Raw genomic sequence first — 24664 nt, 5'->3', positions numbered from 1 at the left:
TTTATCCATTCATCAGTCGATGGACATTTGGTCTCTCTCCATAGTTTGGCTATTGTTGATAATGCTGCTATTAATACCAGAGTGCATGTGTCCTTTCAAATTTGTATTCTTATATGCTTTGGGTAAATACCTAGTATTTTTTTAAAGATTTTATCTATTTATTTGATAGAGAGAGAGAGAGAGAATGCACAAGCATGTATGAGTGGGGGAAAGGGAGAGACAGGATATGCAGACTCCCTGCTCAGCAGGGAACCCAATGCAGGACTCAATCCCAGGACCCCAGGATCATGACCTGAGCCAAAGGCAGACCCTTAACCAACTGAGCCACCCAGGTGCTCCCATGGTAAATGCCTAATATTGCAATTCCTGGGTCATAGGGTGGTTCTATTTTTAACTTTTTGAGGAACTTCCATATTGTCTTCCACAATGGCTGCACCAGTTTGCATTCTAACCAACAGTGTAAGACAAAGAATATAGAAATTAGCAAATGGAACAAAACAAAGAAAGAGATGACAATTATTGGAAGAAAACACTGGAAGTCAGAGATAATCCGACTTGCAACTAAGCAACCCCCTGCAGATGAAATCCAAATCAAAGAAGAAAAAAAACATTAAAAACTTTATTTTTAACATTAAAAAATAATTTCCTGAAATAAAGCATGAATATACATAACGAAGAGACATCAGGGAGAAATGATTCAAAACTGTCAGTATGAAAACATTTCCTAATAAAATTATTAGGCTAAAACCCATGGGAAGTCAAGATAAAAATATGAACTTACCCATGAGAAAAAGGAAATTCACTTGTCAATAGATTTCTCCACTACTAAATTCAGTGCTCCCAAGAGGGAGGTAGTCTCTCCAATATATTTGCGGTAAAATGAATGACAGAATCGAAGATTTAATATGCAGCCAAGCTGTCCTTCAAATAGAAAATATAAAAAGTTCTATGCTACAACAACTTAGGGAATATTGTTCATATGAGTGCTTTCTAAACTACTAGAGGACATATTTCTGCCATAAAAGAGAGAACAGAGAAAATTTCAGGAAAAGCAGTGATGGTAAACATATTTAAATGCAGACCTAAATAAAAATAAGATGGAGATTATGGTACCAGTATGTTAGATGGTTCTTAAAGGTATCTAGTACTTGGTATTAATGCTGTGTAGTTGCCTCCTCCACTGAATAGAGCTGACTTGTGTATCAAAAAGATATTGTGGAAATGATGGAGTATGAGAATAGGTCAAAAAGAACATTATGGCTTCTTCCTATACTCTCTTGCTGCCCTTCTGCTCTGGGGAAAGCCATATAACATGTTACGAGGTCCATATGGAGAGGAACCGAGGTCTTTTGCCAATAGCCATGTGAGAAAATCATCTTGGAAGGTCGTCTTCCAGCTTCAGTCATGCATTTAGATGAGTGTGGCCTGGCCAAGAGTTTGGCTATAACTTCAGGAGACCTAAGCCAGAACCTTAATAATATTAAGCTAAGCCTGCTAAGCCACTCCTAAATTCCTAATCTGCAAAAACAGTGTAAGATAATAAATATTTATTGTTTTTTTTAGGGTAATATGTTTTACAGCAATAATTAACAGAGAAATAAAGTTTGCAAAATGGAAAATAGACAAGCTCACTGACTGCCTCATTTATAATAACTGGCAGAGAAAGGATATCATTTAAAGCAGCCAAGTCGGGGATCCCTGGGTGGCTCAGCGGTTTAGCGCCTGCCTTTGGCCCAAGGCGCGATCCTGGAGTCCCGGGATCGAGTCCTGCGTTGGGCTCCCGGCATGGAGCCTGTTTCTCCCTCCTCCTGTGTCTCTGCCTCTTTCTCTCTCTCTCTATGTCTATCATAAATAAATAAATAAATCTTTAAAAAAATAAAAAATAAAGCAGCTAAGTCATGGGTAGATATATAGAAATATTTAAGAATACAAATATGAAGTCAGAGAGAGTAAAAATGTCAACTGCATTTCAACATACAAGCAAAAATTAGGAAATTAAAATTTAGATTTAAAATGACAGCATTTGGGACACCTGGGTGGTTCAGCGGTTGAGCATCTGCCTTCCGCTCAGGACATGATCCCGGAGTTCCGGGATTGAGTCCCACATAAGGCTCTTGCATGGAGCTTGCTTCTTCTCCCTTTGCCTATGTCTCTGCATCTCTCTGTGTCTCTCATGAATAAATATATAAAATCTTTAAAATATAAAAAATAAAAAAATAAAATGACAGCATTTACAATAGCAACAAAAATGTTAAATACCTATAAATTTAACAAAATAAGGACAAGGCCTCTACATTGATTACTAAAAATAACAGAATAAAATGAAAGAACATCTAAATGAATAGAGGAATTTATCACATTTATGAGATGAAAGTGATTATTTTCAAGGTATCAGTTTTTCTGCAATATAATGGTGTAAAAAGGTTAAAAGTAAAAGGATGGGAGAAGATATACCATGGAAATCATAATCAAAAGAATGCTAGAGTAGCTATATTAATGAGACAAGGTAGATTTCAGAACAGATTATCAGAGAGAAAAGATGGTCTTTTCAACAAATGATATGAGATCAACTGAATATATGAGGGAAATGAATTGAGTACTTGGTATTACACAAAAATCAATTCTAGAGGGTTTGTACATCTAAATGTGAAATATAATAAATGCAGAAGAAAATATTAGTATCTTCATGCCTTAGAGATAAGCAAAGTGTTCTTTTTTTAAGATGTTATTTATTTATTCATGAGAGACAGAGACACAGAGAGAGAGAGAGAGGCAGAGACATAGGCAGAGGGAGAAGCAGGCCCCCCATGGGAGCCTGATGTGGGACTCAATTCTGGAACCTCAGGATCACACCCTGAGCCAAAGGCAAATACTCAACCACAAAGCCACCCAGGTGCCCCAAGCATCCAACTCTTGATTTGGGCTCAGGTCATGATCTCAGGGTTGTGAGATCAAGCACCACATCAGACTCTGCACTGGGTATGGAGCCTGCTTAAGATTCATTCTCTGCCTCTCCCTCTGCCCCTACTCCCCTCTCTAAAAATAATGATGATGATAATGATGATGAATATGTATCAACTAACAGCAGCAACTTCAATAAAGCAGAAGCTACAGGTTATGTAAGAGAAAACTTCACTCACAGAATATTTTAATACATTTTTATCAATCAAAGACAAATCAAGTGGAAAACAAGTAACTATAGACAGGCCATATATTAGGCCACAAAGAAAAATTACTAAATTCCAATGTTAAAAAATATCATAATGCAGCAAAACTGGAAATTATAAGTGAAGAGGAGGCCTATGTGCCTTACTGAATTCCTCAACTTTATCAATAGGGATTGATTTCATGTCACAGGGCTCAAGACCCCTCCACAGCACTAAGGCTAAGACGCTATACCACTTGTTCTGAGCAATAAATTATCATAAACACAGTGGCTTAAAACAATACAAATTTATTACCTTATGCTTAGGCAGTTAGGTAAAAGCCTGAGATGGTTCTCAATGGGCCAATATCAAGGTGTCAGCAGGGCTGTGTTCCTTTCTGGGGGTTCTAATGGATAATTATTTATTTCTTTATGTTTTCCAGAGTCTAGAGGCCACCAACATTGGCTCCCTTCCTTCAGCCAGCAATTCTGCATATCTCTGACCATTCTTCTTTGATCCTATCTCCCTCTGACCCTAAAGACTTAGGAAAGGTTCACTGACTTTAAAGAATCCAATTGGGCCTAATTGGGTAATCTAAGATAATTTCTCCATTTCAAGGTCCTTAACTTAATCTTGTTTGCAAAGTCCCTTTTGCCCTGTAAAGCAAAATAGTCACAGATTCCAGGGATTAGGACCTGGACATCTTTCCAGGGGCATTATTCCACCTACCCCAACCACCTTTAAAGCTTCTATCCTTGGCTCCCCTCTTCCTGAGAGATACTCAAAAATCCACTCTTTCTATCCCATCACTTCTTCTCCAGCAGTCTTGAATCCAAACAGAATAAGCATCAATATTCCCTGTATCCATGTTTATGTCCATTGTCAGAAGCCTTAGATTCCCTGATAATCTGTCTTTGAGACACTGTACTCCCCCCCGCCCCCCTCAGCTAGATGTACCTTCTTGTCATCTCTCCTCACATCTGGACACTTTCTAGTATGCCCTCTGGAATTCATAATTCATTAATAACAAACTCCTCTTTTATCTCCAACACTTCCTTGAATACTCCCTTCACCTTTGGGTCTAAGGGAGACCGGGCTCTCCCCCAGCGGACTCTGCAGCCTTTTCAACATCTCCCTCTCCTACCCTCCCTACCCCCCAGCCTCTTGTCACTGGGTCTGGAAGCAGGGCAGGTATCCTCCTTGTTCTTATTACTTTCAGACCTTCCTCTCTTCCTTTTCTAAAAAAGCTCTACCTTGGAATTTCATGCCATGAGATTACATATAACTCACCACACCTCACTGCGGTTGACATCTACCAAATACAGGATATTTCTCCTTGTTTTTTGAAAACTTGGGCTCATGGCTTATTCTCTGCAACACTACTCTTTTATTCTTGCAGTTGCAGTACATTCACACAGTTGAGCCTTGCTTACTCATTCTTCCCGGTATGTCTACTTTTCCCTCTCTTGTGGCTCATTATTACCAGCATACTTTTAACATTGTTATCCTCCCACCAGCTGCTGTTCTATTTCTCTGCTCATATTTACAGAGAAATTCTTGGAATATGTTCTCTACACTGTCTCCTATTCCACTCCCCACATTCTACATTACTCAATCCAACTAGCGGCCATCAAAGAAACTGCTCTCCACACATACGAAGGACTATGGTTATTACTAAACGCAATATTCTTCGTTTCTGGCTCCACAGCTGCTGCTACCACATTTACACACACAGTCAGGCACACAGTGTGCAGTCACAATCATGCATGCACATGCACAGGGACACCTAAATAGCCATTACCGTCATGTACAGCTTCCCTCACCATCGTGCACATTATGATGTGCACACACACATACACACCCTCATCCCCACGGCTCCTGAACGATTACCCCGACCTCCCGCTCCCGTAACCATTTCACACAAGCACCCACCGATCCCAACGTGATCGCTGGCGCAAGAGCGGGCACACACATACACAGCTCCCTACCAACTTCCTTCCCCATTCCTTCTTGCTGGCAAAGCCTGAGACTCCGAAAACATTAATCCCTCACTACCCTTCCCAGTGGCGTTGGCCCCTCAGGGGTCATTTTGCGTCTTGGATTATCTTACCTGACCCTGCGATCCCTACAAGAATGTTCCGGGGTGACTCGGGCGGGACGCTTCCTACAGTCGCGAGAGCGTCGGTGCGCGGACAGGAAGCTGTCTCGGCTACGGTGGACATTGGAAAATGTAGTCAAAGCCCGGACAGCCTTCAGAGCCCAGCGCCGAAGATCTCAATTCCTAGGCCTTGGCCCCGGTCTCCATCCTTTCCCTCGACAAAGACCATCGCCCTCATCACTGTTCACATCCGTGGCAAAGGGCTTCTCTATTCGTTCCAGGCCGCGATTCGAACGCAAGACTCCACTGAAGCCTCCACGCTGCTCCCCCACAAATGCTGCGAACCTGGACAATAAGCCAATGCGGCCTTTCGACCGGAAATAGCCTTGGACGCGATGGCCCCTGGGAAATGTAGTTTAGGGTCGTAGAACTACCTCAGAGGAAGGGTGTCATTCTTTGCTGCTTGAGTTTGCTGTCTGGACATCTGACAGACACGTTGTGACAGAAAAGTCCTGTTAGACGGTGGTCAAGCGACCAGTGACTCCTTCCCATCTTTGTCTGAGTCTTGGTCCAGCCTGATGCATATCTCTTATCCCACAACTATCGACCTGGGGGTAGGATGAAGGGGCCCAACTGCCGGAGGGTCCCTTTTCTTCGAAGCCATGGAAGCTCCTACTTTTTTTTTGGGGTGGGGGGGAAGCTCCTTCTTTAGCCAAGGTGTACTATCCTCTTAACTCCTCAAATAAATACTTCACTTAAATAAATAAATAAATACTTCACTTATTCTCATCCTCCAATTACCCTTAAAGAGTTTGGGTTAAATTAATATTCAAGCTTACATTAGTGCTTTGCAAATGCTATTCATGTCTTGGCCTCCCTCCCGCCCCCCGAAAGTTAGTACTTGATAGCTTTTAAATTTTGCTTCCTCTTCTCTGAGCTCATCATTTAGCTGGACAGTATGTCTAAACTTTCTGACCAAGGAGTAAATTTTTTTTCAGTACTTTCAAATTAATCCTTTAAAAATAATTTCTTTTAAAATATTTTTATTGTAAAATAGGAAATACTTGAAGAAAAGTGCATAGAATGTGTATATTCAGTGTATCTCAATACTAATGAAGAGTGCATTGTTGGCATCTCAAGAAGAAATGGCCTATGCATATGATATTTCTGATCCCCAGTCCCTAGCTGACCACTATCCTTCCCATGAGGATAATAAATAATATCGTAGAGGTTGCTTTTAGGCAATCAATTTGAACAATAGAAACCTGAGTAAGGTAGAAGGGCCCACCGTAACCGTCTGGCTGAATATAAACAGGCCTTTTAGGAAACCCACCTCAAAAGAATCTTAAGCCCTAGCTGACCAATGGGTTACTTACATGTGGACACAGGTACCAAAAAAGGAAATTCTGTACTTCCCATACCTTCACACCTTCCCCCTTTAACTACAGCCCCCCACCCCTGCCTCACAGCGGACAGTTTCTGCTTTGCTGTCCCACCCACTGCTCCCTTGCAGTGTATTCGATAAATTTCTATCTCCCTTGTTCTGCCTTGAATGAATCCGGCTTTTACTAGCTTGGCATACCCCCACATTTGGTGGCCTCCACCAGATTAGGGGACCCCACAAATATCTTAGTTGTCAGTTATCCATCTTTGAAATTTATATAAATGCAAATCAAATTGTATGAATTTATCTTGCTTAGATATTAAAACTCCTAATTGAATTAACTTAAAGCTCTATACTTTAAAGGTTTTGCAAAAGGAAAAGTATGCCCATTCAGTCATGAAAATTATTTTCCTCATTTACTACTGTGTGGTGGGACCCCAAGATCAATACTCCCTCCAAGGTTGAATGATTCACTAGAAGAACTCGCAGTGAGACAATACAGAGCAAAATTAGTAAGGAAGAAAGGTGCATGGAGTAAAGTCCAGGAAAAACCAGGTGCATATTTCCAAGGATCCTTTCCTAGTAGAGTCACACAAGACATTAACTTCCCCTGCAATGAGTTGTGACAACACATGTGAAATGCTGCCAACCAGGGAAGCTCATTAGACATTCAGTACCTAGACTTTTTATTATGGGCTGGAAACATAGGCAGCTTCTTCTAGGTGCTACCAGAATTTCAGAATAAAAGCAAGTGTTTAACATAAACTATATGATATGCACAAACAGGCATAGTAGGCCATTCTTATCAGGATACTGGGAACCCCCTCTGGAAAACGAAGTTCTAGATGTAAGTCAAGCCCAACTGTGCATGCAGGACTACAGGGATAAGAATTCTCAGGTCTGGGAACGCCTGGATGGCTCAAGGTTGAGCGTCTGCCTTCGGCTCAGGTTGTAATCCCTGGGTCCTGGGATCGAGTCCGGCATTGGGCTCCCCAGGGGGGACTGCTTTTCCCTCTGCCTATGTCTCTGCCTCTCTTTGTCATGAATAAATAAATAAAATCTTAAAAAAAAAAAGAATTCTCAGGTCTGCTATGTTAAGGCTTTTCTGCACACTACTGTCCTAAACAAAATGTCTGACTTTCAACAACAACAACAAAAATTTTTTTTAATTTTTATTTATTTATGATAGTCACACAGAGAGAGAGAGAGAGAGGCAAAGGCATAGGCAGAGGGAGAAGCAGGCTCCATGCACCGGGAGCCCGACGTGGGATTCGATCCCGGGTCTCCAGGATTGCGCCCTGGGCCAAAGGCAGGCGCCAAACCGCTGCACCACCCAGGGATCCCAACAACAAAAATTATAAGGCAAATGAAAAGGCAAGGAAAAAAAATCAAGATGCTCCCAAGAGACCAAAAAAAAAAAAAAATCATAACTAAACTCCGGTGTCCTCCACTTGTTGCTGCATAAGTTCAGTCTCTACCTCATCTTCACAAGGCCTTCTCTTGTATGTCTTTTCTCTTCTGTTATAAAGGCAGTTGTTTTTGGATTTAGGTCACATCCAGATAATCCAGGATGAACTCCTAGAGATCCTTAAATTAATTGCATCTACAAAGCTCCTTTTACCAAGTAAGGTTAATGAGGGAGCAAAAGGTAAGCTGAGGACAAGGCACAAGCTGACGCTGTCCCACCCCCAGCTCCCAGGAGACATATGTGTAACATTCCTCAGATACTTTTGGCTGCCCTAAAACTAAGGAAAAGGAAAAACAGATTGTTTCTGATAAAGATCACAGTTCTTTTTTAAAATTTTATTTATTGATTGATGAGAAGAACAGAGAGAGAGAGGCAGAGACATAGGCAGAGGGAGAAGCAGGCTCACTGTGGAGCCCAATGGGGGACTCCATCCCAGGACCTGGGGATCATGACCTGAGCGAAAAGCAGACGCTCAACCACTGAGCCACCCAGGAGCCCCAAGATCACAGTTCTGCAGGACATGAGTGTCCATCAATTTATAAATGTCTTAGTGATATACAAATAAAAAGCATTCTTATCAATAGCCTAACTTTCAGAAACCTATAACTCAATTTCCTGGAACCCTAACATCACCCTCCTCTCCATGAGTGATGTGGGAAACAGAGGCAGAAGGGAATGTAAACAAAATTAAGTTTATGACCTGCAGTCCATTGACAAAGACTTGAGATAGAAAGTCCTTTTGGAAACCTCCCTTTTCCTTACTTTCCCCAACTCCCAAGTATATAAAAGTGTGAGGTCACCCCTCACACTTGTAATGCAGCTCTTTATGTCCACGAGTCCTGTCACTGTGCTTTAACAAAGTCACCTTTTTGCACCAAAGATGTCTCAATAATCCTTTTCTTGAACATTGGCTCTGGACCCTAACACTATCCAAAACTACATCAAGATCACACTCACATGTCTTGGGAGTTAGGATATAGACATATCTCTGGGGTGCCACAATTTAGCCCTATACGCGTTATTATCTTTAATCTTACCCTAATAGATTTCTTTAGAATTCTCATCCTCTCACTACTATAAATGCCATCTAGGTACTGGCAACATGTAAATGTTTTTCCTTATTTAAAAAAATATTTTATTTATTTATTTGAGAGAGAGAGAGAGGGAGAGAGCTAGCACAAGCAGGGGAAAGGGAGAGGGAGAAGCAGACTCCTGCTGGGCAGGAAGCCCAATGCTGAACTCATTGAGGGGCTCAATCCCAGGACCCCAGGATCATGAGCTGAGCCAAAGGCAGATGCTTAATCGACTGAGCCACCCAGGTACCCCAAATATTTCTCTTTAACATGGACTATCTTGGTTTAAGAGAGCAAAGAGAAAATTCTTCATACACCCCCTAAAACTTGTTCATTCCATAGTTGATTTTTTAAAAAGATTATTTATTTATTTTATTTATTTGAGAGAGAGCTCATACACTTAGGCGAACACGGCATGCAGAGGCGAGGCAAAGGGAGAGGGAGAGAATCCCAAGTAGACTCCTTGCTCCTCCTTGAATATACCAGGCTTATACCCAATGCCTGGCATTTATGTTTTGGTGTTTTCTTTGTTTATAATTTGCTTTATCTAAATATGTTCAAATGTCACTGCTCCTTCCTTTTGGTTTTGTTAAAATATTTTCTTCTTAGTTAGGCTTTTCCTAACTATTCCACTTAAAATTGCAATTCCCAGGGCATCTGGCTTCTCAGTCAGAATAGCATGCAACTCTTGGTCTCAGGGTTATGAGTTCAAGCCCTACATTGGTGTAGACACTACTTAAACAAAACTTTAAAAATGCAATTCCCTTGGGACTCATCCCATTTCCAAGCTTTACTTTTCTCTATAGAGCATAACTTTATCTAGAATACTACATATTTCATTGACATGTTCTTTGGCAACTTACCCTGACTAGAATGTAAACTCCTTGAGGAAAGGAAATTTTGGCCATTTTGTTCACTGATGCTTTTCTAGAATAGAGCCTGGCACAGATAAAGGGCTCAGCAGGTCACAATGAGCTGCTAAATGAAGAAATACAGTGTTTGACAGGAACAGGAAATAGGCACTCTCATAAATTTTTTGGTGGGAATGGAAAGTGATTCATCTTATGTGGATGCAAATATTTATAAATAAGCTTTGGCCCGGTGCTTCTTAAAGGAATTTATTACAAAGATGCATGCACATCTATCCAAAGCTGAAATTTTGGTATCCCAGAATTGTACAAACCTGAAAACAACTTGAATATTCATTAATATGGTGTTAAAATATGACATTTCCCCTACCACAAAATACCATACCGTTTTATGAAGGAATAAGGAATATGTATTAATATTGGATGTCTCCTAAGAAATAATAGTGAGTAACAAGCAAGATGTTTTATAGTATACTAACATTTGTGAAAAACAAAGATGAGGGGCTTTATGTACATAGATATATTGGTATAAATATAGAATTACACGAAGTAGTTTACATATAAACTAGTCACAGTCGATGCAAGTGGAGAAGAGAAATAGTTGAAAGGGAGACTTCTTTTTTCATTATAATCTTGGTCAAATATTTAAGATGAGTGAGATGGTTCCTTTAAAAACAATTGCAAAAATTAAAAAAAAATTGACAGAAAGGAGAGCTGGGGGAAAGCAGCAATGATTTCTAGGCTAATAACCTCAAGAGATGATGAAAGTTGCTGAAATATGGCTGTGGGAAATAAGTGATAATGGGAAATGCAGATGTAAAAAATAAACATGAAGCTTTTAGCACTAGGAAGATAGAAAATGGAATGTAGTAAAACAGAAACTGCAGTGTGCAACAATAAGAGTTTTGAAATACTGTTGATTTGTAAAGGACTGACGGTACATGTAGGCTACGACAATGAAGAGAATATGCCCCCCCCACCTTTAGGATTACTTAAATAAAAGAGGGCACTGATACAGGGAGAATGATGACAGAAGGATTCACATCAACCAAGACTGAAGGATAGTAGGGCCTATAACGGAAATCCTGAAAAACATTTCAGTGGTGTCAGCTCTCCCACTGAACACTTGGGTCCTGCCTTATCCCAGGCAAATCTGGCTGGTTCTCACTCACGCACTTGGAGAGTATCTCCTTCACATTTCCTTTATTCACCACCCATGGGTCTCTCTTCTTGTTCCAACTTAAATATTTCACCCAGTTTGGTGATGTGATAGCCTATATCTAGGAAAATGACATAAGATCGAATTTCAATTAACACCATCCCCAAAATCACACGGAGCCCGGGTCTTTAAGGAGGTTACCACATAAAGAAGAACAAAGTAAATGACCTTTTACCTTAAAGGTTGAGCATATACAATCACATGGCAGAGGGCTTGAGAATACCTGAAACTTGTATCTCAAAGCTGAATATATTATGCCACGTAAAGTTTCTAAATATTTCAGAAATGGAAAAGAGACAGCATTTTACTTTTAAAAATTGGATTATAGAGGAGCTCTCCATGACTATTCTGGCTGTGTTGCTCTAGGACTCCAGCATCACATCCCTGTACAGCTTCCTCTGAACATCTTTTAATTGTGGTTGATACTTCTGGTTGAATTGAACAATTACATCTCCAAATATTTGTTCTATCAATGACTCCAAGAGAACAGAAAAAAGTAAATGGGGGCATGACAGTGGACTAAACAGGTACTCCTATATAGAGCAAAGTATACCTTGTTAAAATGTCGTACTGATTTGTTTTTCTATTCCAGAACAAATGGTTGGAACCTTAAGAGTTCATGTAAAAATAACAGGTTATTTATTGTATAAATTAAAATGTACCTTTCCCTCTTAAAATCGAAGCTCCAGGAAGATATACCCTTATTATCAGTTTGAAGAGGAAATAAGGCTTGCAGGATTCAGATTCCTCAGGCACCCATACTGAGATGACCCACATTCATGTGATCACACACATACTCATATCCATACCTGCAGGGATCCAGACACTCTTGCCCTACCAGCTGTACACAATTATCTCAACCACACATCCCCATGATATGACCCTCCAGCCTCACAAAGCCACACATAATCTTCATTCTACCACTCTGTCACACTCACCAATTTTACCCATCTGCAGTTTTTCTTTCACTCAACTGTCCTTTCCCCGAACCAGTCACACGTATAATCTTACTACTGTCTCACACGGGACCTCCTCTGTCCACTTTCACATATATGACTGGGCTTGAAGATTCCTCTCTTTGAAACTCCCCAGGCTGATTTGGTCGCAGATGCTCAGGTCCACATTTGGGTTGGTTCTTCTGACAAGGTCCTCAACAGCCTGCCTCAAGAGCGTTTTTGTATATCTAGGGAAAAACAGAATTCCGAGCACCCTCCAGGGCACTTAAAGTGAGACCAGGCCTCACCTCAGTGCCTAGAGGACGCAACTTACCTTGGCCTGGTCCATCTGGCCTTTGGCAAAGTCCAAGACTGCATTTCCCAGGAGGGCCCAGTATGTTGCAGAGTGAGTGGTCAAAGCCTGAGAGAGCCGCACTGGGGGCTACGTCAACGAAAAACTTTTCTAGGCAAGTTAAATAGGTAAGGAAGACTTTCTTAAAGACTGTGGCAATGGAGAAGAGAGGCTGAACTCAGCTCAGTATATAACAGTAGCTTGGATTTATAGCCAATGGGCAGGGTGAGGGAGTCAGTGAATAGAAATTACTAAGAGGAGCTTGGTTAAATATCAAGAGCAGGGGGGATTCTTGCTGAACTATAGTCAGCAGGTCAAGAATGAGACCTAGTCAAGAGGAGGGCTCAGAGGAGCCTGACCACAGTTTGGTCGAAGGACTCCTAGTTAGCTGACACTCGCGGGAACCTCCAGTGCGCGGCTCGGCCAGAAGGCGCAATTCTGGCTGGGTCCAGGCTCCTTGCCACGCACCAGCCGAGATACCCAGAAGACAGCTTTTTAACAATGTCCCTACTACAGGTGTACTACATTTCCCAGAGGCCTCTAGGCTCAGTGCTCCCTCTCGCGAGAACTATACCTTCTCCTGAGGAGTGGGCGGGATCTTCTGGCGGGTTGGGGCAAACGACCTCCGGGCGCCGTAGGAGCTGCCTCGCTCGACTCGTTCCAAGCTGAGTGGAGGGGTGCTGACCCTCCCGAAGGAAGCATAGGTGAGGTGGCCGGGAACCCGGGGTTGGGCCCGGCGTGTCTAGAACCTCTGGCCTGTGCGGGCTGTGTGGGGGAGCCAGCGGAGCAGGGGAGATTGTGAAGAGGGTGTGTGTCTAAGTGTGACTGTGTCTCTGTGTCAGTGAGAGCGTGTACGGAACTGTGAGGGCGGGGAGGCGGTCTGGATTTGCGGTTGTGATTGTTCAGGTGTGATGAGGTTTAATTGTGTGACCGGGTGTTTGCTAGCGTAGCGTTCTTTGACCGCCGTTGTAAAACCGGGTGTCTTCTTGGTGCGTGTGTGTTTATGACCATTTGCTGAACCGTGAGTGCGGAATGCCTTGACTGTGAGGTCTGTGATTGTGTTTACCCATGGTGTTATGTATTTGTGATATTTTTGGTGTAGGATGCGTGTCAGTTCGTTGTTGTCACTGTGTCCCCGTGAAGTGTGGCCGTGGGAATGTGAGTGTGTGGGGTGCCTATGACTGCGATTGTGACTGTGCCCGTTCCTGTGGTGTGTATGCGTGTGTGACCATGTGCAACCGGTTGTGTTTAGGTTTGGGGTGCCTGCGTCCCCATGGTGCGAGTTTGTGGGACTCTGTGTCCGTATAGCACTGTAGTTGTGGGGCGCCTTTGTCTGCCTTTGTGACTCCAGCGCTCTGCTCCCAGGGGACCTCTGTGAGCTAAGGGACACATTTCTGCCTAGAACTGCAGTGACCCTGCTCTTGTCTTGGTATAGGACGTCCTAGCCTTGCCTGACTTACATTTAAAGGTGGCGGGAGGTTGGTTGACCTGGGGTCCCAGAAGAACCTGATGTTTCCTGACTCCTTTCTTCTTCCCCAGCTCTGCTTTGCTTGCACAGAGGCTTCCAGAGTGGAGTGAAGAATGGCTGTGGAACATGTACAAGGCTCCAGCAAGGTAGTTTGTCATTTCCCCTTGTTTCCTGAAATCCCCTTTTCTTTGTCAAGACTTGACTTGCTTTTCTCCGCTTGAAAATTCTTGCCCGTTAGGTGACTTGATCCCTGGAATTTCCACTTTGATAAAATGTGATTGGCTGCAAACCCTAAGTCTTCAGGGCCACCTGATTTTCTCTTACTAATTTGTCAATGGTTTAATTTTCCTTTATGCTTCTTTAAAAAAAAAAAAACTGTTTCTTCCTACTTGTAAAAGTAAGATGACTATTTAAAATAATTAAAAAAAAAACAACAAAATAAAATAATTTCAAAAGTGTGTCTTTTGAAGAAAATTTCAATTCCCAGTTAAAGCCAATACTTTTTTGTATTTTCTGTTTTATGTACAAAATGTGATCCTGTGCTGTTTTATATAATAAAATGTGAATTTTGAAGATTGAATTCATTCAGCATTTACCATTATAGCCTGCATTTTTACACAAAATAGTATTCAAGTATTTTCCCACATGATTTAATATTTGAAACATTTTTAGAAGCACATGTTTATTTGAATGCCTGTGGCTTTTTTTTTTCTCCCAAATTAGAAACAGAAATGGCATAACCTAGTCATATGTGCCATTTCATACTTAATTATAAAGATTCACATAGGGAGTACCTAAGATATAAAATACAACCATTTCTAAAGAAACCTCTGATGTCCCATTAAGCAGTCACAAATAATTGTGTTCCTCTGGTGATGACCACTGTGCTCATTTCTTTGCCTTTCATTAGAACTTTAGTGTATGAATTCCAAAATCATATAGGTTTAGTTTGTGTTTTCTATCTTTGTATGAATAGACATTCTTTTATGTCTTAAGTTTTTTTTTTTTTAATTTTTATTTATTTATGATAGTCACACAGAGATAGAGAGAGAGAGAGGCAGAGACACAGGCAGAGGGAGAAGCAGGCTCCATGCACCGGGAGCCTGACGTGGGATTCCATCCTGGGTCTCCAGGATCGCGCCCTGGGCCAAAGGCAGGCACTAAACCGCTGCGCCACCCAGGGATCCCTATGTCTTTTTTTTTAGTAAAAAATAAGACCTTCATTCATGTTTCCTCTAACTACAGTTCATTTTTTCCCCGTTGCTGTACATATATTATCTTGTATGATGGCATCACAATTTACTATTTATCCATTCTACCTTTTGTGGATACATGACTTGCTTCTAGTTTTTGGCTGTTACAAGCAATGTGACTATGAATATCTTGTGCACATATTTTGGCACATGTGTGTTTGCATTTCTTTAGCTGATATGCTAAAATTATTATTAAATTGCTGAGGGATGGAATTTGTACGTCTTCAGTTTTACTAGACCATGTCAAACTGTTCTCTAAAGATACTGTGGAAGTTTTTTACTTGTATGAGTAGTTTGTAAAGGTTCTTTTTGTTCCACATCCATGCCAGCCCTTGGCATCGTCATACTTTTTAAATTTTTGCCAATTTGGTGGATGTCTAATGTTATTAATCACATATTTAATTGATATTTCCTTGATTATCAATGAAACAACACAATTCTTGCCCAACCAGATGTCCTCTTTTATAAAATGCTTGTTCAAATGTTATTCCAATTTTTAATTGTGTTTTCTCTGATTAATGTGTGTGTGTATTTATCTTCTCAATAATGGTGACTAAATATTTTCTTCTGCTCTGGCTTGGTTTTTCATTCTGGTGACTTTTGATGAACAGAGGTTCGAGATTTAAATGTAATGAAATCTTTTTCAGTGGTTAGTGTTTGTTTAAGAAATTTTCTGCTGCCTTGAGGTAATGAAGATTTTCTTATGTTCTCTTCTGAAAGCTTTCTAGTCTTTCGCTTTAACGTATAGGTCTTTACACTACCAGGAATCGATTTCTATAGGCAGTGATGTAATTTCATTTTATCTCCCATGTGGGTATCCGGTTGTTCCAGTATCATTTATTGAAAAGTTTATCTTTTTTACACTGATCTGCAGTGGCTATTTTAGTAAAAAATCAAGTGATCATATATATTTACATCTATTTCTGGACATTATATTCTGTTCCATTGCTCTGTTTTTCTCTCCTTGCAGCAATATCATGCTATCTTATTCACTGTGACTTTATAATATTTGGAGCAAGTCCTCTTACCTCTTGTTCCTGAAGAGTGTCTTCGCTGTTTGTGTTCCTCTACATTTCCATATAAATTTTTTGAAATAGCTTGGTTTCATTCAAGCATCTTTTGTAATTTAGGTTGAATTGCATTGTATCTGTAATTGTGTGAGTAGAAATTTGGGATCCTTGTAATAACATAAACCTCTTGGTTGTTCTAGGTCTTCGTAAGGTTTCTCAACCAGTTCTTGCTTATCTCCTGTAAATAGTTCTAGGCCAATAAGAACCATATAACCCATTGTATTAGTATTTTCCTTTTGCGTTGATTGCCAGGAATGTAAGCACTTCAAATAATGATCAATCATAGTAATTTTTGCCTGGGTTAATGATATTGAGTACCTATTACCTATGACCATTGTGTATGATGAAAATTTTTTTTCCTTAATTCTTAGCCCCCTCAAATACATTTTTGGAAGTGAGGATATAAAAGTTAGGTAGGGGATGCCTGACTGGCTCAGTTAGTGGAGAGTGCACCTCTTGATCTTGGGGTTGTGAGTTCAAGCCCCACTTTGGGTGTAGAAATTACTTAAAATCTTTTAAAAAATAGGTATAGCCTTAGATACAGATGTAGCTATCTATTGTCTAATATTTTTATTTTAATAACATTCTGGTCCAGTCAGTTCTGCTTTTTATGGTACCTTTGCTGTTCTCTCCTTATTATATTTCTTTTTTATTTGCCTTTTCCTCTTCCCTCTGCCCTCCATTGTCCTTTGTCAGGTGGTTTCTGCTTCTGCATCTTTGCCATATATTATCATTAACTGTTTAGTTTATTTATTTATTTATTTATTTATTCATTTATTTATTAAAGTCAGTAATATGTTACTCTTGAGAATTTTACTTTTTTAAAAAAGATTATTTATTTATTTATTTATTAATGAGACACACACACACACACACACACACACACACAGAGGCAGAGACACAGGCAGAGGGAGAAGCAGGCTCCATGCAGGGAGCCTGAGGTGGGACTGGATCCCGGGTCTGCAGGATCACACCCTGGGCTGAAGGCGGCGCTAAACCGCTGAGCCACCCGGGCCGCCCAACTGTTTAGTTTAAATATTGGCTTCTTCAGAAAAAAAAAAAAATCATCTCTCAGATTATTTTACCTATGCTAGTCTCTCTAACATGGTGTGAAAAGCATAGGTTCTAGTATCAAATGTGGCTTTTGAGCTTAGCTGCACCACCTGTAGCTGTTTATACTGTAAATGAGAGGTTCTTATTCTCACTTAATGTTGAGAATGAAATAAGATATATGTAGAACACTTGGTACACATCAGAAGTTCAATAAATGTTAGCTCTCTTTCTCTGCTACTTCTCATTTTTGGGACCTCTATATCAATTACAGTATAAAGCACTCATCTAAAGGTCTTTGGTGATTCCCAAAAGAATTTTTTAAATTGAGGTGTAATTGACATGTAACATTATATTAGTTTCATAAGTACAAGATAATGAATTGATATTTGTGTATATTTTGAAATGACCCCACAGTAAGTCCATCACAATTAATATCCATCACCATTCATAATTTTTTCTTGTGATGAGGATTTTTAGGATTTAGTCTGTTAGCAACTTTCAAATATGCAATGCAGTATTATTAACTCCCCCTGACTTATTTGTTTTATAACTGGAAGTTTGTACCTTTTGAACCCCTTTATCCATTTCACACCCCCACTCCCAGTCTCTGGCAACTACAAGTCTGTTCTCTGTTTCTATGAGCTTGGTTTTTGTTTGCTTAAATTCCATATGTAAATGAAAGAATATGGTAGGTATTTGTTTTTGTCTGACTTCACTTGGCGTAATGCCTTCAAGGTCTATCCAAGTTGTCACAGATGGCAAGATTTCATTCTTTTTTATGACTGAATAATATTCCAATAATCTTTATTCATTCATCATTGGTCATTCAGATTGTTGCTGTATCTTAGCTATTATAAACAGTGCTGCAGTGAACATGGGGGTGCATATATCTTTCTGAATTTGTGTTTTCATTTTCTTTGGAAAAATACTCAGAAGGGGAATTGCTGGATCATATGGTAATCCTATTTTTAATTTTTTGAGGAACCTCCATACTGTTTTCCATAGTGGCTGCACCAATTTACATTCCTGTCAGCAGGACACAAGGGTTCCCTTTTCTCCATATCCTTCTCAACACATTATTTCTTGTCTTTTTGGTGATAGCCACTCTAATAGTCATCAGATGATATCTCATTGTAGTTTTGATTTGCATTTCTCTGATAGTTAGTAATGTTGAGCATCATTTCACGTACCTGTTGACCCTTATGTCCTTCTTTGGAGCAATATCTATTCAAAACCTCTGCCCATTTTAAAAATAAGAATAATAAGAATATTTATTTGCTGTTGAGTTGTATTCTTTATATATTTTAGATATTGTCATATACCCCCTTATCAGGTATATGATTTGCAAATATTTTATTCATTTCAGTAGGTTGCCTTTTTATTTTGTTGATGATTTCCATTGCTATTCAGAAGCTTTTAAGTTTGATATAGTGTATTTGTTTATTTTTGCGTTTTTGCCTTTGTTTGTGGAGTTATATCTAAAAAATAATATCTAAGACCAATGTCAAGTAGCTAACAGCCTCTGTTTTCTTCTAGTTGTTTTATGGTTTCAGGTTTAACATTCAAGTCTTTAATCCATTTTGAGTTATTTTTTTGTATGGTGTAAGATAATAATCTAGTTTTATTCTTTTGCATGTGGCTGTCTAGTTTTTTTTTAATTTTTTAAAATTTTTATTTATTTATGATAATCACAGAGAGAGAGAGAGGCAGAGACATAGGCAGAGGGAGAAGCGGGCTCCATGCACCGGGAGCCCGACGTGGGATTTGATCCCGGGTCTCCAGGATCGTGCCCTGGGCCAAAGGCCCGCGCCAAACCGCTGCGCCACCCAGGGATCCCTGTCTAGTTTTTTCAATACCATTTTTTTTTTTAAATTTTTATTTATTTATGATAGTCACAGAGAGAGAGAGAGAGAGAGGCAGAGACATAGGCAGAGGGAGAAGCAGGCTCCATGCACCGGGAGCCCGACGTGGGATTCGATCCCGGGTCTCCAGGATCGCGCCCTGGGCCAAAGGCAGGCGCTAAACCACTGCGCCACCCAGGGATCCCTCAATACCATTTTTTAAAGAGACTGCCCTTTCCCTTTTGTGTATTTTTGGCTCCTTTGTTGAAATTAATTGACCATAGTTTATTTCTGGGTTTGTGGTGTGTATGTTTATTTCTAGGTATCTATTCTGTTCCACTGAATGTGTGTCTATTTTTATACTAATACCATACTATTTTGATTACTATATCAAAACAATAATATACTTTAAAATCAGGGAGCATGATATGTCCAACCTTGTTCCCCAAAGGATCTTCTAGGCAAATTTTGCTCCCCAAATGCTTTGTAGATCATTGAGCGCCAGGACTGTGTATGTGTGTGTGTGTGTGTGTGTGTGTGTGTATGTATATACATATATATATATATATATTATATATATATAATAGAACTTTTTTTTTAAGATTTTATTTATTCATGAGAGACACACAAAGAGACACAGGCAGATACACAGGCAGAGGGAGAAGCGGGCTTTGTGCAGGGAGCTTGATGTGGGACTCGATCCGGGGACTCTAGGATCATGCCCTGGTGATCACCAAAGGCAGGTGCTAAACCGCTGAGCCACCCAGGGATCCCCTTATATAGATAACTTTTAATCCATTTTAGATTTGTTTTGCTGTGTATTGGGGATCTAAATTCAATTTTTTTCATTTACTCAGTATTGTTCCAGTATCTTTTATCCAGTAATAACTTATTTCCTTTTCTCCTTTTCCATTACTTTGCACTATTTACTTGGTATTATGTTATTTAAATAGGCTGTATTATCTATTAAATTAAGAATTTATGTCTCTGTGCTTGTACCTGTGCCATGTTTAGATAAATTCCTTTTACAAGTTTTTGAATACCTGATCAAATATGTCACTTTTTTTCTGATAATAGCTGTGTTCTCTGTTCCTTTCATTACAAAATAATTCTTATTAATAACAGATTTAGAAAATACAGAGAAGCAGAAATAAAAGACAAAAGTCATCTGTAGTCCTATCAATTAAAGACTGTTGTCAAATTGTTAGAGCAAATGCTTAGAATTCTTTCTTTAATGTGATCATACTATGGCCACTGACTTGTAACTCATCTTTATCATGCCAAAATACATAATGAACAGCTGTCATGTTTCTTCACATTTATATTCACCATGAGTTATAATGGTCTCATAGTGTTACCATTTTTTTTTTTAGATTTATTTATTTATTCATGAGAGACACAGAGAGAGGGAGAGAGAGAGAGGCAGACACATGCAGAGACACAAGCAGGCTCCTCACAGGGAGCCCAATGCAGGACTGGATCCCAGATCCTGGGGTCATGACCTGGGCTGAAGGCAGGTAGCCAACTGCTGAGCCACCCAGGCATCCCTCGTGTTACCATTTTAATCAAGCCCTTCTGTGTTGAATATGGTTTGCTTACAAACTATTGCCTTTGTAAAAAAGTATGTCCTTATCCTGAATGCTAGTGTTTTCCTTTTTAAATTTTAGTTTTAGTTAAATCATAATTATATATTTTTTCTTATAATTTATATGTTATGGAGGGGCTCATGTGACCACAGTCCCTAATCCCAGGTGTCTATCCAAAGTACCCAAAAGTTAGCCCCTGTTGTAAGTTAATTATTTATAACAAGTTTTGGCTCTTGGTGCAGTCAGAAAAAAGAGTTTAGAGACATCCAGGAAAGATGACTTACCTACGGAGGAATTTATGTGTCTATTTCTCAAATCATAAGTAGATTTTGAACATAAATGAAGAATGTAACACTTCCCTCCCCAACATTGGTACATTGGTATGCTTGTCATATATGTTAAATCATTTTATAAAGTTGTGATATCTTAAAATGGTAAGACTTAAAACGAAATTCTAATACAACTGTATTAGAGAATCAGGAGCAAAAAAGTAATAGGTTATCTGACGGTTCACTGGATGAAGTGTCTAACAGAGTACTTTTTATTAGAATTTTGTGGACTTACACAAAATAACTATAGCATAATAAGATAGGGATAATTGATAAATAAAAATGGCATTTCTTGAGCTTTATTATGTTCAAGGCACTATATATACCTTAGAAACTGATAATTTTTTACCAATATTCTATAGAGGAGAAAACTAAGTTTTAGTGGGACAAATAATTTACCCAAAGACATAAGTGTTAGGTCCTAGATTTTAGGACCTGGTTGAAAGCTGAGTTTGTCAGACTTTAGAGCTAATGATCTTAACCAAGATAGTTTGGATTGAAATCTCCAGGAAAGATATAAAAAATAAAATTAGCTAACATATCATGAACAAAATGGAAGTTTATTCTCACTTAGGGAAAGGCAGTTTTCTTGAATGTTCTCAAACTTTTCTTTTCAGTTGTACTAAGAAAAGACAAGATTTGTCTTGCTAAATCGTGCTGTACATGTACTATGATTCTTACTTAAACAACATATACACATACACATATATCTATATGCTATTTCATTTCAATAGCTGTATGACTTTATCATACTTTACCCAATATATATATTTTGTGTATTTTTGGGTTTTCAACTATTTGCTCTTAATAAAAACTGTTGCTATGAACATTCTAGGATGTGTTTTTCCCAGGAGTGCAATTGCTGAATCGTAGGAATATGTATATTAACCTAGATAATACTAAACAGTTTCAGAGTGGTTCTTTGAGATTCTGTTTCAAAAAGGGTATGTTGGGATCCCTGGGTGGCGCAGCGGTTTGGCGCCTGCCTTTGGCCCAGGGCGCGATCCTGGAGACCCGGGATTGAATCCCATGTTGGGCTCCCGGTGCATGGAGCCTGCTTCTCCCTCTGCCTGTGTCTCTGCCTCTCTCTCTCTCTCTGTGTGACTATCATAAATAAATAAAAATTAAAAAAAAAGAAAAGGGTATGTTTATGTACTGCTTTACATCTTTGCCAATATTTGAAATCCTTACACTTTTTATCTATCTGACGTATGTATAGTGATCTGTCATTACAGTTTTAATTTATAATATATTACTAATGAAACAACATCTTTTTCTGATTTTCTTTTGGCTTCTTTTTTTCAAAAATTTTTCTTATTTATGTGAATTCATATAATAGTTAACCATTTTATTTTTATTTTCTTAAGATTTTATTTATTTGACAGAGAGAGTGAGAGGAGAGAGAGAAGCAGGCCCCCTACTGAGCAGGGAGTCTGACAAGGGTCTCAATCTCAGGACCCTGGGATCATGCCCTGAACTGCAGGCAGATGCTTAACTGAGACACCCAGGCACCCCAATAGTTAATCTATTCTAATATTAGAATGTACCGTTCAGTTGTAGTAGTGTATTCTATGGTATTTAACCTATCTTTGCAATGTTGTGCATACACCAGCTCTCTCTAGTTTCAAACTTTACTTCACCCCATAAAACACCCTTACCCATTTGAAGCACAAAACCTTTAACTTTGATGATTTAAAATGTATTTTTTTATTACTTATACTTTTGGTGTCAAATCTAAGAATATATTGCCAATTCCAAGATCATAAAGATTTATAAGTCCCGTTTTTCTTGAAAGAGTTTTATATGAGGCACCTGGGTGGCTCTGTTGCTTAAGTATCTGCCTTCAGCTTAGGTCATAATGCTGGAATCCTGGGATCAAGTCCCATGTTGGGCTCCCTGCTCACTGGGGAGCTTCCCTCTCTCCCTTTGCCCCTCTACTCTGCTTGTATTCTCTCTCTCTTGCATTCTCTTTTTCTCTCAAATAAATAAAATCTTTAAAAAAAAAGAAAAAAATTTATGAGTTAGCTCTTATATTTAAGCTATTGATCCATTTTCAGCTAATTTTTTAATTGTTAAGCCAATTTTTATGAAAGAGGGCTTTAATTTTTTTTAATTCTAATACAATTAATATACAGTGTTATATTAGTTTCAGGTATACAATATAATGATTCAGCAATTCTATACATTATTCATTGCTTATCACAATAGTGTACTGCTAATCCCTTTCACCTATTTCAGCCATCCCCCTACTGACATCTCCCCTGATAACCACCAGTTTATTCTGTGTATTTTAGTCTTTTTTTTGTCTCTTTTTTCTTTCTTTGTTTTCTTTCTGAAATTCTACATATGAGTGAAATCATATGGTACTTGTCTTTGACTTATTTCACTTAGCATTGTACCCTCTAGATCCATCCATGTTGTTGCAAATGGTAAGATTTTATTCTTTTTTATGGCTGAGTAATATTCCATTGAATATATATACCACATCTTCTTTATCCCTTCATCTATTTATGGACATTTGGGTTGCTTCTATAATTTGGCTATTGTAAATAATGCTGTAATAAATATAGGAGTACATATATCTTTTTGAATTAGTGTTTTCATATTCTTTGGTTAAATACCAGTAGCAGAATTACTGGATCATATATATGGTCATTCTACTTTTAATTTTTTTAGAGGAATCTCCATATTATTTTCCACAGTGTCTGCAATAGTTTGCATTCCCACCAACAGTGCTGGAAGGTTCCTTTTACTCCACATCCTCACCAACACTTGTTTCTTTGTTACTGATTGTAGTCATTCTGACAGGTATGAGGTGCTATTTCATTGTGGTTTCTACTTGCATTTCCCTGATAATGAGTGATGTTGAGCATCTCTTCATGTGTTTGTTGGCCATCTATGAGTCGTCTTTGGAGAAATACCTGTTCATGGGTTTTGCCCATTTCTTAATTGGATTATTTGGTTTTGAGGTGTTGAGTTGTGTATATTCTTTATATATTTTGGATTCTAGCCCTTTATTGAATATATCATTTGAAAATATCTTCTTCCATTCAATAGGTTGTCTTTTAGTTCTGTTGATTGTTTCCTTTGCTGTGCAGAAGCTTTGTATTTTGATGTAGTTTATTTTTGCTTTTATTTTCCTTGTTTCAGGAGACAAGCATCATGAAAAATGTTGCTGTGACTGATTTTGGGGAAATTACTGCTTGTGCTCTGTTCTGGGGTTTTCTGGTTTCAGGTCTCACATTAGGTCCTTAATCCATTTTGAGGTTATTTTTGTGTGTAGAGTAAGAAATTGGGTCCACTTTCATGAGTTAATTTTTCATATGAAGTGAGATTGAGGATTTGACTTCATTCTTTTGCATATGTTTATCCAGTTTTCCTAGCACCATTTGTTAAAGAAATGTTTCTTTCCCCACTGAATAGACTTGTCATCCTTGTTGAAAATCAATTGGTCATAGATGTTTAGGTTTATTTCTAGGTTCTCAGTTCTATCCCATTGGTCTATATATCTAACCTTGTG

At 39.0% G+C, this 24664-nt stretch overlaps 2 protein-coding genes across 11 annotated transcripts in view; one reads left to right on the top strand and one right to left on the bottom strand.

Moving 5' to 3' along the window:
- The window catches only part of ZNF790 (zinc finger protein 790), a 31827-nt gene extending 18573 nt beyond the window's left edge, over nucleotides 1-13254 (bottom strand). For 2 of the 10 annotated variants that reach the window (XM_025421600.3, XM_025421604.3), the window contains exon 1: nucleotides 13119-13251. The gene's annotated coding sequence lies outside the window, so the exon portion shown is untranslated. Of the gene's footprint in view, nucleotides 1-3461; nucleotides 3553-4436; nucleotides 4942-5256; nucleotides 5637-10032; nucleotides 11164-12195; nucleotides 12441-12526; nucleotides 12656-13118 lie in introns of those variants that run through there. The other 8 variants (XM_025421597.3, XM_025421602.3, XM_049110107.1 and 5 more) reach the window with 7 other exon arrangements.
- The window catches only part of LOC112643630 (zinc finger protein 345-like), a 52790-nt gene continuing 41249 nt past the window's right edge, over nucleotides 13124-24664 (top strand). The window contains exons 1-2 of the mRNA XM_025421812.3: nucleotides 13124-13248; nucleotides 14084-14158. The gene's annotated coding sequence lies outside the window, so the exon portion shown is untranslated. The remainder of the gene's footprint in view (nucleotides 13249-14083; nucleotides 14159-24664) is intronic.

The sequence above is a fragment of the Canis lupus genome, chromosome 1 (assembly GCF_003254725.2).
Source record: "Canis lupus dingo isolate Sandy chromosome 1, ASM325472v2, whole genome shotgun sequence".
NCBI lineage: Eukaryota > Metazoa > Chordata > Mammalia > Carnivora > Canidae > Canis > Canis lupus.
This window is presented reverse-complemented; position numbering and strand designations above follow the sequence as displayed.